A 16,172-nucleotide genomic window follows, 5' to 3' on the forward strand; every position below is an offset into this window, starting at 1 on the left:
CAGATGCCTAGTTAAGAAGGTTTTGCTTTCTCTTTTGAATAGAAACATAGTGACTATTCTCTTGTGCTTTTTTCCACTGAATTCTTTGAAAACAGTGGAGTCCGTTGAACATTAAACTAGCTATATGCAAAATCACTGTTTTCATTAATATTTTAGGTAGCTGCTGACAGAATACTGTTGACTACACACAAACTGAGCTTTCATTTCAGCCACATTACAATCATTTATTTAGAGCCAGTATTACTATATACATTTTATAAACGGCTGGAACTCATCCACCACAAGTTGATCAAGTAATTTGCTTAACATCATCTAACAGAACTGAATTTTATATTGGACTCTAACTAGTTTGGGAAAAGATATTTAATCCTTGTGGACCATATTTGATACAATTATAAAATGAAGCTTACAGCCTTGCGAGTTTCTAGGCTGTGATATAGGGAGGAGGGTCTCAGGCGGAGCTCAGCAAACTCCCTGAATTGAGCTGAGAGTCCAGGGAAGCCAAGGCAGAGAGAGATTCTGAGAGTAGTGGACAGGACAGAAATGCACAGTGAAATCTAGAATCTGCAGAATATTGATTAGCACATATATGTGAATAGATATGAGTTTGGGAAAAAGATTACTACTTAAAAGAATCAACAGTAACAGTGTCCAGCACTTACACAGGACTAGGAATAGTACCTGTTTGTTCCCAATTTTCATACTATTCTTTATTATGAATGGGACATTGAGTAGAGGACATACAAAAGTCTCAGTAGTGGGAAATAATAAGCCCTAAACTGAGCACTGTTTTAGTCCACCTAACAAATATTAGAAGCAAGGCTGAAAAGAAAAATTGGTTTCCATAATTAAACTGCATCCCAGAATGAAGCTCTAGAATATTTATATGAAACAAAATATCCAGCACTGAAAAGGTAAAACTCACAAGGCATGGCACTGAGTAGAAAATATCAGGTATACAAAGAAGTAGGAAAACCACAACACATCACAAAGAGTAGAGCCAATAAAAACTTACACAGGGGGACACCTGGGTGGTTCAGTGGGTTAAGCCTCTGCCTTTGGCTTAGGTCATGATCAGGTCCTGGGTTTGAGCCCCACATCAGGCTCTCTGCTCAGCAGGGACCCTGTTTCCCCCTCTTTCTCTGCCTGCCTCTCTGCCTTCTTGTGATCTCTCTCTCTCTCTCTCTGTCAAATAAATAAATAAAAATCTAAAAAAAAAAAAACACAATAACAACAACAACAACAACAACAAACTTACCCAGAATTTGGCACAGATGTTATAATTAATAAACTAGGACACTAAAACAGTTGTTATAAGTATATACCAGTTGTTCAAAATGGTAAGTAGAGACATGGAAAGTATTTTAAAAAGATACAGGTCAAACTTCTCATTATGAGATGGAAAAGAAACTGGGTGGGATTAATAACAGATAATACATTGAAGAAAAAAAGACAAGACACTGAAGAAAAGATTAATGAACTTGAGGACTGGTAAGATTACAGCAACTATTCACAAGGAAGCACAGAGAACAAAAAAATAAAAAGAGCACAGTGGATTATGGAGTAATTTCAAGAAGCCAAGTACAAAGAAGTAGAAAAAAGAAATTGATAGAAAATTCTTTGAAAAAGACTTTAGCTGAAACTTCTCCATTTTCATGAAAACTATGTAAGCCCATACCTCTAGGAAGCACAATGCACCCTTAAGCACAAAAAATGTAGAGAAAACTATTTTAAGCACATCCTAATCAAACTGATCAACCAGTACCAAAGAGAAAATTGAAAACACAGCCAAAGAAAAAGGACACATTATGCACAGAGGTACAAAGATCAGGGGAAGAGCAGATTTCTCTAAGGAATGACTATTCTTTAAGGAATAGTCATGTGAAAAGACAGTGGAGCAATTTTTAAAGTATTGGGGAAAAAAGGGGGGGAGGAATCTATCAGCTTAGAATTCTATACCCAGAAAAAAAAAAATCTTTCAAAAATGAAGGTGAAATAACTTTTGGCTTTCATCAAAGTTCATTCTTTTTTATTCCTAAGTAGTAGTCTATGGGACTACTATGGGACAACTACTATTTTTGTTTTCAATATGTCCCATTTGTTCTTCTCATTGAAACACTTTTTCAGACATACAAAAGCTGAAATAATTCACCAACAATACACTCAAACCACAAAACGCTATTAAGATAGTTCATTAGGCAGAAGGAAAATGGTTATAGTGGATGGAAATCTGGATCTACGTATGGAATGAAGAGCACTAGGTAAGTATAAATACACAAGATGAGCAAATATATGAGATGTTTCTCAGTATTTATATTGCTTAAAAACAAAATTGACTGATATATATGAAAATAAATTGTATGACAATAGCATAACAGCATAGGGGAGAAATGGAAGTAGACTAATGGAAGATTCTTATACAATAATGAAGTAAATATCACATGGAAGTAGACTGTGATAATTTAAATTATATACTATATAAAGACACAACCAAAATAACAATAGTAATAAGGTAACAAAGGAAATTAAATTGGATGATTAAAAAATACTGAATTAATTCAAGAGATGTCAGAAAAGAGTTTAAATGGGAAGAACAAATGGGACATATTGAAAACAAAAATAGTAGTTGTCCCATAGTAGTCCCGTAGACTACTACTTAGGAATAAAAAAGAATGAACTTTGATGAAAGCCAAAGCATGAATGGATCTCCAAATATTATGCTAAGTGAAAGGTAAATGAAAAAGAGTGCATACTGAATGAATCCATTTATATAAAATTCTAGAAAATGTAAACTAGTCTATAGGAACAAAAACCAGACTGGGGTTGCCTGGGGACAGGGCTTATCATCTTGATCATACATCCTTGTGTCAAATTGTATACCTGGAAAATGTTTTGTGGGGTGTACCCTGTGTTACTTACAGCTGAATAAAGCTATTAAAGCTATTCAGATGACAAGATCTAGAAGTGACAGGAAGGAGGAGGGATAATTATTTAAGAGCTATTTTTTTAGGGTCTTACATTTCGATAAAATGGATTGCTGTCTATTTCCTGATCAGCATTTCCAGATCTAAATTATTTGCTGATTAATGCTATTAATTGCGCATTAAAGTAAATGTTTAAAAGGAATCTACTGATTTTTATGCATGAGTTCAAGTCGATGGCCTTGGGCACTGTCTAGGTTCCCATGGCAGATACTTTCTTATAGGCTCTGGTTTGGGGGATTTTTTTCTTTGTTTGTTCTGCTTTTGTATTTGTTTGTGTGAACGTTTTTCTGTAGACTAGTTTTGATTTACTGTCAGCCTCAATAGGGACTTTCATCCATAGTCTAGGGCTAATAAGACTCCAAAACAGTGGTTCTCAAATCTCTCTGTTCATTAGTGTAATCTGGAGAACCTTAAGAATTTCCCAATGCTCAGGCCCCTAGTATACACTGATTAAATTAGAATCTCAGGATGGGGCCCAGGAAAAATACCAAGAGATTTTATTAATTTATTTTGATATCTAACTTCTAAAGCATTTCTTTAGAAAGCACATTATACCTAATCCCTTTTGGTGTTCTATTTTCATACATCGTTAAACATAAAAATAATCTCTTATACATAGGATAACATAAATCTATACATGTCAAACAACTTCAGAGGAGAGAGTGCCTGGAAAAATTCCATGAAATATTAACTTGATAGATGTAAAATATCATTTGGGCTCAAAGAGATATTGTTATACTAAATTCTACTATAAACTCGGTATTAAAGTCAAAATTGTAATGGAAATATCTGGAGGAAAAACTTCACATTGAAAATGTACCATCCATTAACTCTGTGGGTTGAAAAACATTGCTATCATTACATACTTTACACTGGCTTTCAAAGTTACAGTTTAAGAAACATTTCCACAGGGCACCTGGGTGGCTCAGTGGGTTAAAGCCTCTGCCTTCAGCTCAGGTCATGATGCCAGGGTCCTGGGATCGAGTCCCTCACTGGGCCCTCTGCTCAGCAGGGAGCCTGCTTCCTCTCCTCTCTCTCTCTCTCTCTCTCTCTGCCTGCCTCTCAGCGTACTAGTGATCTCTGTCTGTCAAATAAATAAATAAAATCTTAAAAAAAAAATTTCCATGGCCAATGCAGCATTTTCTCCCAATAATCAATTACAAAAATTTATAAAAACTATGAGCAAGGTCCTATGTAAGATCCTGTTTCAAGGGGGAAGAATCAAAGGAGCAAAGAAGTCTAAGACATAGTCCATACCCGAAGGATGGTTACTTCTATGAGTTCCTAAGATCCTGCCCTTGTGTGTCTCTAAACACAGTCTGGGTTTGTAGCTCCTGATTCTCCAACTTGTACCTCAGTTTAGAGAGAGATGAGTTCTGAGAAGTAATCACAGGCACACCTGCTCACGTAGGGAACATGAAGTCCGCAGCACACATAGGACTCCTACTTGGTGAGCTCGTGAAGCTGAGATGCTCTCTTGCCCCACTCATGAATAATGGGACAGGTCAGCATTTAGCATTTTAGCTGCTAAAAAATATGACTACAGAGCAGTGAGTGCCTATGTTCCCTGTCAAGTAGAGATGCCCAAAAGACAGAGAGATAGAAACTGAAAGACTAGGAGAGAGAGGGAAAGAGGGGAGGGAGTGAGGAGCATTCCTTGAACTGCCTTTCCTTCCAGTCTGTGAACTACTGAATTCAATATAGTTCTAGTTGGTTTTTAGACACATACACGGCCATGAATAAAATAGCTAATGAAAGGGAACTAAGAGCTTAAGTTCCAGTGAATTCTGCAAGTCTTCTTTTTAAGTTACTGTTATTACTATTTTTGCAGTCCAAAACACATCTTATTCAAACAGTATGATAAATCTGTCTCAGGAAAGCCTGCCTTTACCCTATTAAAATTTCCCCACCCATTGAGCCTGTCCCAAAAACTTGGATCTATTTTTTTCCAGCTATCTATCTCCATATAGCATAATATATACTCAGTTTAATTACTTTGTTTGTTCTTTCTCTCCACTATAAGCCAGCAACTAGAATATCATCTCAATTTATAGAGAGATTTTTTTGTTTTACTTACTTGTGTATCACATCACTGAAATTGTGCCTGGCACCTTACAGACACTCCAAATACACTTGTCAAGTGAAATAATTGGGTTCTCAGATTGTTAAAGTCTGTAATATTAGAGACAAATATTGGAGAAAGCTAATGGAATGAAAGTTTAAAAATAATGCAATTGAGTAACTTATCTTCTTGTATTTCAGTTACAATTGTGTTGGATATTTGACTTATAGAAAAGCAGATTTAGCACACTGATTTAATGGAAAAAGATTAGGATTTAGAATCAGCTAAAGCTAGGTCGAGTCTTGTCTGCTATCTACTGATCTGTGAGGTCTTGAGCAAGTTACTTACTCTTCTCAGCTGCAAAATGGGAAAAATAGTACTTATCTTGCAGCTAGAGCAAACTGAGGAGACTGGGCCTACATGCCAGTCCCAGACCTGTGATGTCTCAGGACCTTCCCGCCTGCCTGTTATGGCTTGTATTGTGTCTCACCCACCTCAAATTCATATGTTGAGGCCCTAACACCCAGTACCTAAGAATGTAACTATATCTGGAGAAAGGGGCTTGAAAGAGGTAATTAAGTTAAGACGGGATTGTTAGTGTGCTCTAATTCAATATATCTTGTGCCCTTATGAGAAAGGAGATTGAGACACAGAAAGACCCAGGAATGCACACACATAGGAAAGGCCAGCGTGAAGACACAGGGGAAGGCAGCCATGTGCGAGCTAAGGGGAAAGACTTCAGAAAAAACTAAACCTCTGACACCCTGATCTTGGGCCTCTAGCCTCCGGAGCTATGAGAAAACTAATTTCTGTTAAACCACCCAGTCAGTGGTATTTTGTTAGAGCAGCTCTAGCTAACTAATACCCTTCGCTCAAGTATTTTTCTGCCAGCCGGCCCTTCCATCAGAGTGTGCCAATTTGGTTAACCCCTAGAATTGAATTAACAGCTCCTTACTCCTCTTTCTAGGTGAAATCCAGCACCATTTACCATTTAGGTGTTAAGTTTATTTAGCAAAAATGTGATAGATTGCATCAGGGACAGTTTAGCTGTGTGTTATTTAGCTGATGGTTCTGTCCCCTTTTCTCTGAGCATCTTTCCCACCTTTGTGTCAAATTTGGGCTCTTGCAATAGGACACATATATTATCCCTGATGTAGAAATCAATATATAGAAACTATAATAGTGGCAGGAGTTTGGAAATTGGGTATAAATTTTGAAAAAGCAGGGTTATTCAAGAACTTCAGAAGTTGAGTCACTGGTCCTTTTGGTAACTAGTACTTTTTTTTTTTAAGATTTTATTTAATTTTTTGAGAGAGCACCCACATTAACGAGCACAAGCGGGGAAGTGGAGAAGAAAGAGGGAGAGAGAGAAGCAGACTCCAAGCTGAGTAGGGAGCCCAATATGGGGCTCGATCCCAGGACCCTGAGATCATGACCTGAGCCCAAGGCAGAGGCTTAATGACTGAGCCACCCAGGCACTCCCATTTAGTGCTTTACTTTAGAAATTATATAAGGATATCCTCAGTTATAAAATGAGTATGCATAAAAGTAGTAGCCTCCTAACAGTAAATAGAGTAATCCATGTAAAGTGTTTACCACAGATCCCAAAATATGTCACTCAAAATTCTTTACTGTACTATGACATATGATAACATCAAATTTTATGTTTGTATATTTCTGTTTGCTATGCTAATAATAGCAATAACATTACAATCACTACCATAGTTTACCTTGTTTTTACTGCAGACATAGCACCATTTATATGCAAGGCTACTCAAGATAAAATCAGAAACATGGGAATTTGACCTTGGAAAGAACTATAAAATTTATCAAATTTGACTATCCCTGGGATGATTTACTGTTTCCTAGTTCTTCTTCTTTTTTTTTTTTCCTTGTTCCTCTTTGGTCATAAATGAGAAGAGAGAGGCAGTTACTCCCTGGTAATAGAGAGAAATAAAGAAATGTTAAAAGCTTAGAAAGGAAATATAGAGGCATAGAATCAGAAGATGGATTTGTCTGGGAACACTTGATTGCTTTCCAAAGAAATGACCAGAGCTGGTGAGCAGAGCATCCTGATGGATTAGCTAGGTGAATGGGAATAACGAACAGAGCCTGTACCTAGCCATCACCGTCGCATGAAAAGAACAGTAGAAGTTCAGAAAAGCCCACAATGTGCTTCGTGGCTAGAGGAGTCTTTCTTTCTTTCTTTCTTTCTTTCTTTCTTTCTTTCTTTCTTTCTTTCGGAAGAGCCTTAATCAAGGAGATTTAACAGAAATCTAGGCAGTAGACTGGTCTCGCTTGTTCCCTTTGTTGTTCTCTATATTTACCAATCTTTTTACAAGCCTCACTACCATGATTCTGCTTCTTTCACTTCTGTTACCATTTACTCAAACAAAAGTAGCCTTTATTCACTGGTCTCAGATTTAAGGCATGACACAGATTTTTAAAAACTGAACTTTCATCTCTTATGATGCTCTAATCAATCCCGACTTTCTTCTGCCTGTGTGTATATTCTCCTTGTGGCAAGAGTGTTGTTTTCTTGTTCTTGTTCTTTTAAAAAAAAAAATGGATACTATCACACATAACATGTTTCTGGTGACTTCTATCCTTTTCCACACAGTAATCTTATTTATTCTTAAAATAACTCTTCACTAACATTAACTAACTGGAATTTAAGTAAAAACATGAAACTACAAAAAAAATAATGAAGTTCATTTTGAAAAAAAACTCTTCATTATCAATTTCATGAATGTTGAAAGCCTCCTCAAGCATAAAATTCAGAGGTCATTCTATTAGTTTATAAACAGTAAGGAATGTAGCAGAACTGACAACAGAAGAGCTGCTTTAAAATAACCGTCTTTAAATCATTGAAGATTCAGACATATGGGTCTATTTGTCTCCTCTTTGGTTAATTCCTTAAAATGACTATAAGAAGGGCGTGCCTGGGTGACACAGTTAGTTGGGCATCCAAATCTTGATTTTGGCTCAGGTCATGATCTCAGGATTGTGAAATCGTGCGCTGCATTGGGCTCAGCACTCAGCAGGGAATCTGCTTGGGATTCTCTCTCTTTGTTTCTCTGCCCCTCCCCCTGTTCGCAGGCTCTCGCTCTTTCTCTCAAATAAATAAATAAACCTTTTAAAAAATGATTATAAGAAGGATAAGTGCAGACTCAGAAAGTGTTTTACATTTCCCCTAACCTCATTGCTCTTTGTTATTGTTTGGATATTTGTATATGGAAATTTTCTCAGAACTATCAAATATTATTATGTCACTAATGGTATCTTTTTTTTTTTAAGATTTTATTTATTTATTTGACAGACAGAGATCACAAGTAGGCAGAGAAGCAGGCAGAGAGAGAGGGAGAAGCAGGCTCCCCTGCTGAGCAGAGAGCCCGATGTGGGACTTGATCCCAGGACCCTGAGATCATGACCTGAGCCGAAGGCAGCGGCTTAACCTACTGAGCCACCCAGGCACCCACTAATGGTATCTTCATTTTAGTTGTGAATGCTCCCTAAAAAGTCAGTTTTTTGAACATGACCTCCAAGTTCTCAGTCCATTTCATTCATTAGAAAGCAAAATCACTCAAAATCAAAAGAGAAAATCAAGGATAATTTATACAATGAGATAGAAAAGATGAAGGCAGAGTGGATGACAGATTCAAAAATACATCATTTTTGCTGTTAAAATGAAATCACTTATAAAGTCTAAATCCTTTGGTGTTTTTTTTTTTTTTCTCCTTCTTTTGGTTAAGTTTGAACTGAAAAGGAAAGCAGACATTAAAAAATTTCTGGCAGCTTAGTATTTCATATATATTTATTCACTAAGTGCTTCATGTTCAGTATGGCACCCAGTAGGCACATATGGCCACTTAATTTTAAAATTAAAATTAAATAAAATTAAAAATTCAGTTCTTCAGTCACACCAGCCACATTTATATACTCAACAGTAACATCTTACTATGACTACCATATTGGACAGCACAAGCACAGAAAATTTCCATTATCACAGAAAGATCTATTGGAAAGCCCTGCACTAGGATACATAAAGTCTCCAAGTATGAAATACAATAGGAATTTTAACATTATAAGCCAATGCAATGTTAAATTTGGAAAGAAATGAATTACCACAGAGTAAATGAATAGTTAATAGAATAATACAGCAATCTGAATGATCCTTTTATAGAAATTTGTGTATTTGATGATCCTTTGATATAAATGTGTATATGGCAAACTGATATTTTTAGCCCTAATAGCTAACATTTGGGAGTTGAAGTAGAACACATGAAAATGTTCAGTAAAGCAGAATGCTCTCTACCATGGTTTATAAAACCTTTTAGATTAAAGAAATCTCATGTAAAACTTAAAACACAGCTAATCTGGTTGCAGTGAAGCTGCAGGGTCTCTGCCTGGTCAGACAATTTGACACGCTGCAGGTTTCCAACATACCTTGAGTCATGAGTCACAAGGAAAGCCTGAGCTGTCTTTAAGAAAAAAAAAAAAAGAAAGAAAGCAAATTCTGACCACAGTAGGTGAGAGTGGTTTAAAAAGTAGACTAGTAAAGCTCAGAACTAAAGCTAATTCAGAAGTGAGACCCTCCCTACGCTATGTCAAAGTAAATATTTTATTATTAACTTAGTTAATGTGAATGTTTAGATCTTCTCATGAAAATAAGTACAGCTGAAAGAGAAAAAAAAATCCGGGAAAATAAAATTGGTAAATGCTGTCATGACTAAGAACAGGATGGAGTTTAGAAGACAACTCGTGTTTTATACTAGAAGTATCAGAAGGTTAAGGATGAAAAGAAAGGCATTGTTACATCTTGCTGTATTTCTAACCATAGTAATTTGTAAAGATTAGAAATGCTTTCGCCTTTGGATAATAAAAGAATTTTTGTTATATATAGTGCCATATAACAGAAAAAAATCACCACAAAAATGAAAATTACTTAACTGGCTTATATGGAATCATTATTTCATTTTGATATGCATTTGCCTGATGAATAATTTATTAGAAAGTGATAATTGTATAAAACTAAGCACCAAAATTGCTTTATTTATGAATGTAAATGATAGATTCTTAAATTGTTTTTTAATTGGAAAAAAAATGTTACTAAAGATCAGAGCTCAAATAGTTTTGGGGAAGATATAATGAAAAATATTAAACAGATACATCATGCCATCATACTCTCGTTCTGCAAGCTATTAAAATCCCTGCTCCACAACCAAAATCATATTGCCAAGAAGTGTGGCAAGAGTCATTACGGGATGTTAAAATTTTGGATTCTGTTTTGTTTTGTTTTGTTTTCTAATTTATCCCCTGCCATCCACAGGTTGAATCAGATAATTTGAATCAGATCAGCTCCAATGACATTAACAACTTTTTAGGCCTCCATTTCTTAGACCCTAAAATAGCATCAACCTCAAGGCACTATGTAGACTATTGGAGGTAAAAAGACATTAAAAAAAAAAAAAAAAAAGAAAGAAAGAAACTCTCCCCTTGTGTGGCCAGCCCACTGGATACCTATGATTAGAAATATATTAAGCTATGACAGTGCTCTGCTATTCATCTTTAACCTTTTGGTACTTACGAATGAAAAACATGAATTGTCTTCTAAAACTTGATCCTGTTCTTAGTCATGAAGTGTTTACCAATTTTATCTTTTTTTTTCTGTTTGGTGAGTTAGAAGGTCTTAGAGACTTATAACACTGATTTTAAAGCATCTGCTTTGGGTTCTATTCTGAAGCAGGATTGATGCTTACGATCCAAAATACATAAAGCATCTATTTAAGATGGATCCCTTAGCAAACTAACATTCATTAGTACATTACTGTGAACTTCCAGTTTCGTTAGTCATAGTGCTTTTCATTAATTAGATTGAACATAGTGCTGCCCGATCTGTAAAGTGTTAAAAGGCATTTATAAAAATGGGGTAGGAAAACCCTATTGACAAAAGAATCTTCTCAAGAAACACAAAGTTAACAACCTTTCATGGCATGTTAAGGGAAAATAACTAAAATATTACAGGATATCCAACTTAGGTTACACCATGGAAGCATTTTGTAAATAGCTACTACTTCCCTCTGTCTTCACCAAGCACCAGTTGTATTATTTTTATTAATCTGGGTTTGTGATATACTTTGTTTTATTATACAGTTTTTTAACAGAAAATTAAAAAACCATGTTCATGAATAATACTCGATAGAGAAGGTCTTACAGTTCCTTTGGAGCTTGTAATTTCCAAAGAAATTAGGTCTCAGAAATATGCCATTTCTTTACCCTTCATGTAGAGTATACATATATGTATGGAAAAGCTGATTAGTAGCTACAATCTATACAGAAGATGAAGGTAGTATAGAATACCCTTTACTGGGGACTTATTCACTGATTTCCATAAAAAACTTTCTGAAAATTCAACTTTTGTCTCGTTGCAGAGTTAGGCTGTTAGGTGCAGTGAATCCCTACCAATTACGTGGACCCTTCTGTTGTAGGATGGTTTTGAAGAGATAATGACTTCCCGCAGCGAGTGAGTCAACTGACCTCCTGCATCAGTAACAAAAGCTACACATTGAGGGGTGTCCATAGCCATGCAGCTCCAAACCTACCAGCAATCTGTAATAGGCAGCCCTACTTGCAATGGGAAAAAAAAAAATGGAAGTTACTATTAACATCTCCTCTGTATTGTAAGAAATGCATCTTTAAGCACCAAATAGGTAATGCATGATTAAAAAAAAATAGGGAAATATTCACATCAAAATAAAACTTTTAAGAAAAGAAACATGGGAAAGCATAAATCCATGATTTAGGAGATATTTGTCATAAGCATTGATCATTACATCTTATGGGAATACTGACTATTAAAACATAGGCATTCTGTGTTTAGTTTTTTGTTTTAATAATACTTTATGTTTTTTAATTTGTATTATTACCAGGAAGTATTATTATAATAACAAGAGATCATATATGAAGTGGATTTTATGCATTTTATGATATAACTCATTAAGTTAAGGAGGGAACATATAAGAATTAACCACACTTCATGAAGAAAGTTGAATGTCAAGTTCTATTTGACCTGTTAATTATATTCAATACCATTAAAGGGCAGCATTTGCAAATTGCTTCTGTGCCTAATATTTTAGTGTTTAGTGACAAATTTATGATCTTGACCCTCATAATTAAATTACTTAATTCCAGAATGTTTAATGGTTCTTGATTGCATGCTTGTCTTTATTTTCTTCTTCTCTCGATTATGTTAGAAAATTCCATGTTATTTCCTTTTATTTTTACTTTCTTTTAATACCCACTGACCTTTTACAGAAAATAAAACCTGAAATGAGAATAATGACCAAACACTAAATGTGCCTGTTAAGTTTAAGAGTCTTCGATGAAAGTATAGGTATATACCAGAGTGAGGATGATGTTTCATATCATTTAAATTTCCAAATGATTTTCTTCTGGAAGCCACAATAATTTGCTAGCATCATAACACATTTTTACTTCTCTTTAGTTGATAAAAACATGTTAGTTATTATAGCTTCTAATACTAGTATTAGGTTGGACTATAGAAAATTGACAATATGGCAATGTCATACGATCCAACTCAACTTTTTAAATAGGTAAATTCATTACAGCAATCATTAACAAACTGTCAGTAACAGAATTTAGTATTTTGAAAACATATGTATGCATGTCTAAATTGGAGTCAGAGATGTTCTAAACTATTACGAGTGATAACTCCCTTTTTGAGTTACAAGAAATCTTCCGAAATTCCATAAATGAGCACTGATTAGAAAACCTCTATATACTGAGGAAATTTAATACCTAATCTATTTATGTTTCCATTTTTGCCAAGATGTTTTGGTTTGGTGTCTGTGGGCAGTAGAGAGCACAAAGAGACAGCCAAAGATTCTCACGGTACAGGTCAATGTTAAGAAATACATTAGCATGAGGACTTTTACAATAGGCTTTCCAAGAAATAACATCTTCTTTATGAATTCAAGACTGATTTTCTTTTTGGAGTGAGTTCTTCTTACAGAAAACATGATTCTGTTTATTATAGTGGATGCTTGTACCTTCCATTTCCTAGTGAGATAAAGATCAATTAAAGAGGGGAGTGGGACTTCTAACACTGTGTTCACATAGAGCCTGATACAGCCTAAGCTTCTCATCTCCATAGACAGTCTGATCAGTGGTTGTTATTTCAACTGTCATCTATGTGCTGATGACTTCCAGAGCTCTATTTGTAGCCCACACTATCTAAGCCTCAAACCCCTGTGTCCAGTTGCCTCAGACTAACTCTCCAGAACATTAAGGTCATCTGCTGCTTTCCCAACTGCCTATCAGGAGAACATTTAATTGTCTTTGGAAGAAAATACCATCAGCCAAAGTTTTCACAAATTTCCATAAACAACACTGAGGAGAGGGTTCACTGAAAAATTATAAGGCATGTTAAGATCAATATCAATTCAACCAAAAGCAAGAGGGAAAAAATGAAGGCACTGATGACTCAGATGTTAGAGTTATCATCCAGGGGTTTTACAATAACTATGATTAACATATTCAAGAAAGTAGAGGGGGAAAATGGAGCCTCATCCCAAAAGACTTGGAATTTTTAAGAATCAAAGACAGTTACAAAATGCAGATGTATATTTCATCATTCCAGTGCTTGAAACTTTTCCATGGCTCCCTTGCCTACAGGATACATACAGATAAACTCTTTACCATGTCACAGGAAGAACTTCAAAACTTCCTTTTATCTGTTTCTTGAGCCTGACTGCCTACCCTTTCATAGACATTATGTGCTTTGGTTAAGTTTAGTTAAGTTTACTTCCCTAACACAGGTTTAGTTAAGTTTAGTTCCCTAACACAGGACTTTCCTTTGATGTTGCCCGGCATTCACACTTGATGTTCTTGGAAAGTGGAATGCTCCCACACTACCTGCTGGTCCATCTAGAAATAGAGATTTATCCACAAATAACCATCTCAAATAAGACCTTTCCTAAGAAATTCTTGTACTTATATCACCTATTACATACTCTATTAAATGCTTTCCATAGGTATTTCAGTTTCTCAGACATCTATTGGTCTCATGTATATAATAAGCTGAGAGCAGGGGTGTGCTACAACTGATGTTTGCTGGCTCACAAGGCCCCTTGTCAAATGTTCAGAAATTTTGTGATTGGCTATTTAACCCAGCTATTATTAAAAATTAAATTAAAATTAAATAAATGATATGAAAGAGATAGTTAATATTTTCAAGTTCATCATATCTGATTATTTTATTACAATCTATGCTCTAGGTTATTTATGTCTGTTGCTTTTGTATGGTGGAAATAATTTATAATAGTGTGCTACTGTTTATCTCTTCCCAAATTTGTTGCTTTTCCTTGTTGATATCTTGAAATCAGCCGTGATAAGAGTATTTACACCACAGATACCAGCAAATGCCAAAAGCTAGGACTTGATCTTTTGTTATTGATTATGTAAATTTCAGAACACTATGGAGAAGATATTAATAATGCAGATTTAACTTAAAATGGTATCATCCTATAGCCTGTTACAGTGTGAACAGAACCCAAAATTTAGAGACCATTCTCTTAGTATGTGAAAGCCATTGTCCAACTCAGAACAAAGTTGCTCACATAACTGAGAAATGAATAAAACTGACATATGTATTTAAGATTTTCCTTTCATTTTACTTGCCAACCAACATGAATGAAAATTGCAAATGGCATTCATGTCAGATTTAGAATGTTCATCAATACAAGGCTGTCTTATTTGCTGAATAAGATAGCCATCACACAGGAGATGGCATTCCATTGTCTTCTTGCTTCCATCATTTCTGTTGAAAAATTTGGCTTTGTTTCTTTTTGTTCACTTTGAAGATAATGTACCAATTTTTCCTGGATGCCATTAAATTTTGATTTTCAGCAGTTTCATTGGGATATTCCTAGGTGTATTTTCTTTGTATTTATGCTAATTAAAATTCATAGAGTGCCTTTAAAAAAAGATGATAGCCATGTTTTATCTGTTTTGTGATTTATTATGGTATCATTGTAATATCAGAATTATAAAAACTGATTTTACAAGAGATAGCAAGTCACAATGAAATTGTATGTGTATAAAACAAAATAAATTAGATATTTTATCTGTAAGTTGTGTGCTATAAATTTTATTTTAATATAAATTAAATATACAATTTTATTATAAGTATAAATTAAATTTATATATATTTATAAATTTGATTTTTATTTGTAAATTGTGTGGTTACGTCAGTGAAATTTATAGTGAAACTATATATACATACACACCACACACATGCACATACTCTTTTGAAGAGGCATTTGTTAAACAGTTATCAGATCACACAGGCTGAGAACCTCTCAAAGACAGGAATTAGATCTTGTTCTTCTTTTATCTCTGTTGCTTGTATAATAAATTCAGTGATTAATATACAGTCTGGTGAAATTACTATTATTTTAAGTCTACATATAGAGAGAGCCAATATTACTTAGATTTGAAACCCAAAATTGGTGCAGAAATCATAGTTCAAGAAGGAGTGCTTAAATTGAAAAATTAGTAGGCATATTAAGGCAGAGAAATATATTTTCCAAAGAAGATTTGAAAAGGGCTGGCTTTGTATAATTATGTATTTATAGTAATGCACATCTACCCTGTATGCTGCCTTGCCCAATATTGATAAAGTATATGTATAAAGTGACCTATATAGAATTCATAGGGAACTACAAAGAAATCATTCTCTTCTTTCACACTACTCAGGCCTTCACATCAGACTCCACTTCAAATTATAACTTAAGCAAATTGTAGAGGACTTGGTGAAGATCTGGAAAATAGCCAAGACTGCATTCCTTAAGGATCTTGTAAGGATATTTTATTTGGTTCAAAGAATAGAAAACTAAAGAATTTATAACTTCACAAATATGAAGGAATTCAAGATAGAAGAGATGTTCTTCACAACTATGTTCCAGAAAACAGTGAATCTTTCCTACTTGGGTACTTTGTTTTTTTGTGCAAGATGCCAAATCATCTGGCTTCAGCTGGAAGGAAATAACATTAAAACTTTTAATTGCAGAAGGTGATTTTCTCTTTCACTGGGACATCAGATATAG

The 16,172-nt window shown here is 34.8% G+C and overlaps 1 protein-coding gene across 6 annotated transcripts in view; it reads left to right on the top strand.

The window, feature by feature from the left end:
* The window catches only part of KHDRBS2 (KH RNA binding domain containing, signal transduction associated 2), a 585,121-nt gene that overhangs the window by 502,338 nt on the left and 66,611 nt on the right, over positions 1-16,172 (top strand). The window lies entirely within an intron of this gene.

This window comes from Lontra canadensis, unplaced genomic scaffold, assembly GCF_010015895.1.
Source record: "Lontra canadensis isolate GAN:19392208 unplaced genomic scaffold, GSC_riverotter_1.0 scaffold27, whole genome shotgun sequence".
NCBI classification, from domain to species: Eukaryota; Metazoa; Chordata; class Mammalia; order Carnivora; family Mustelidae; genus Lontra; species Lontra canadensis.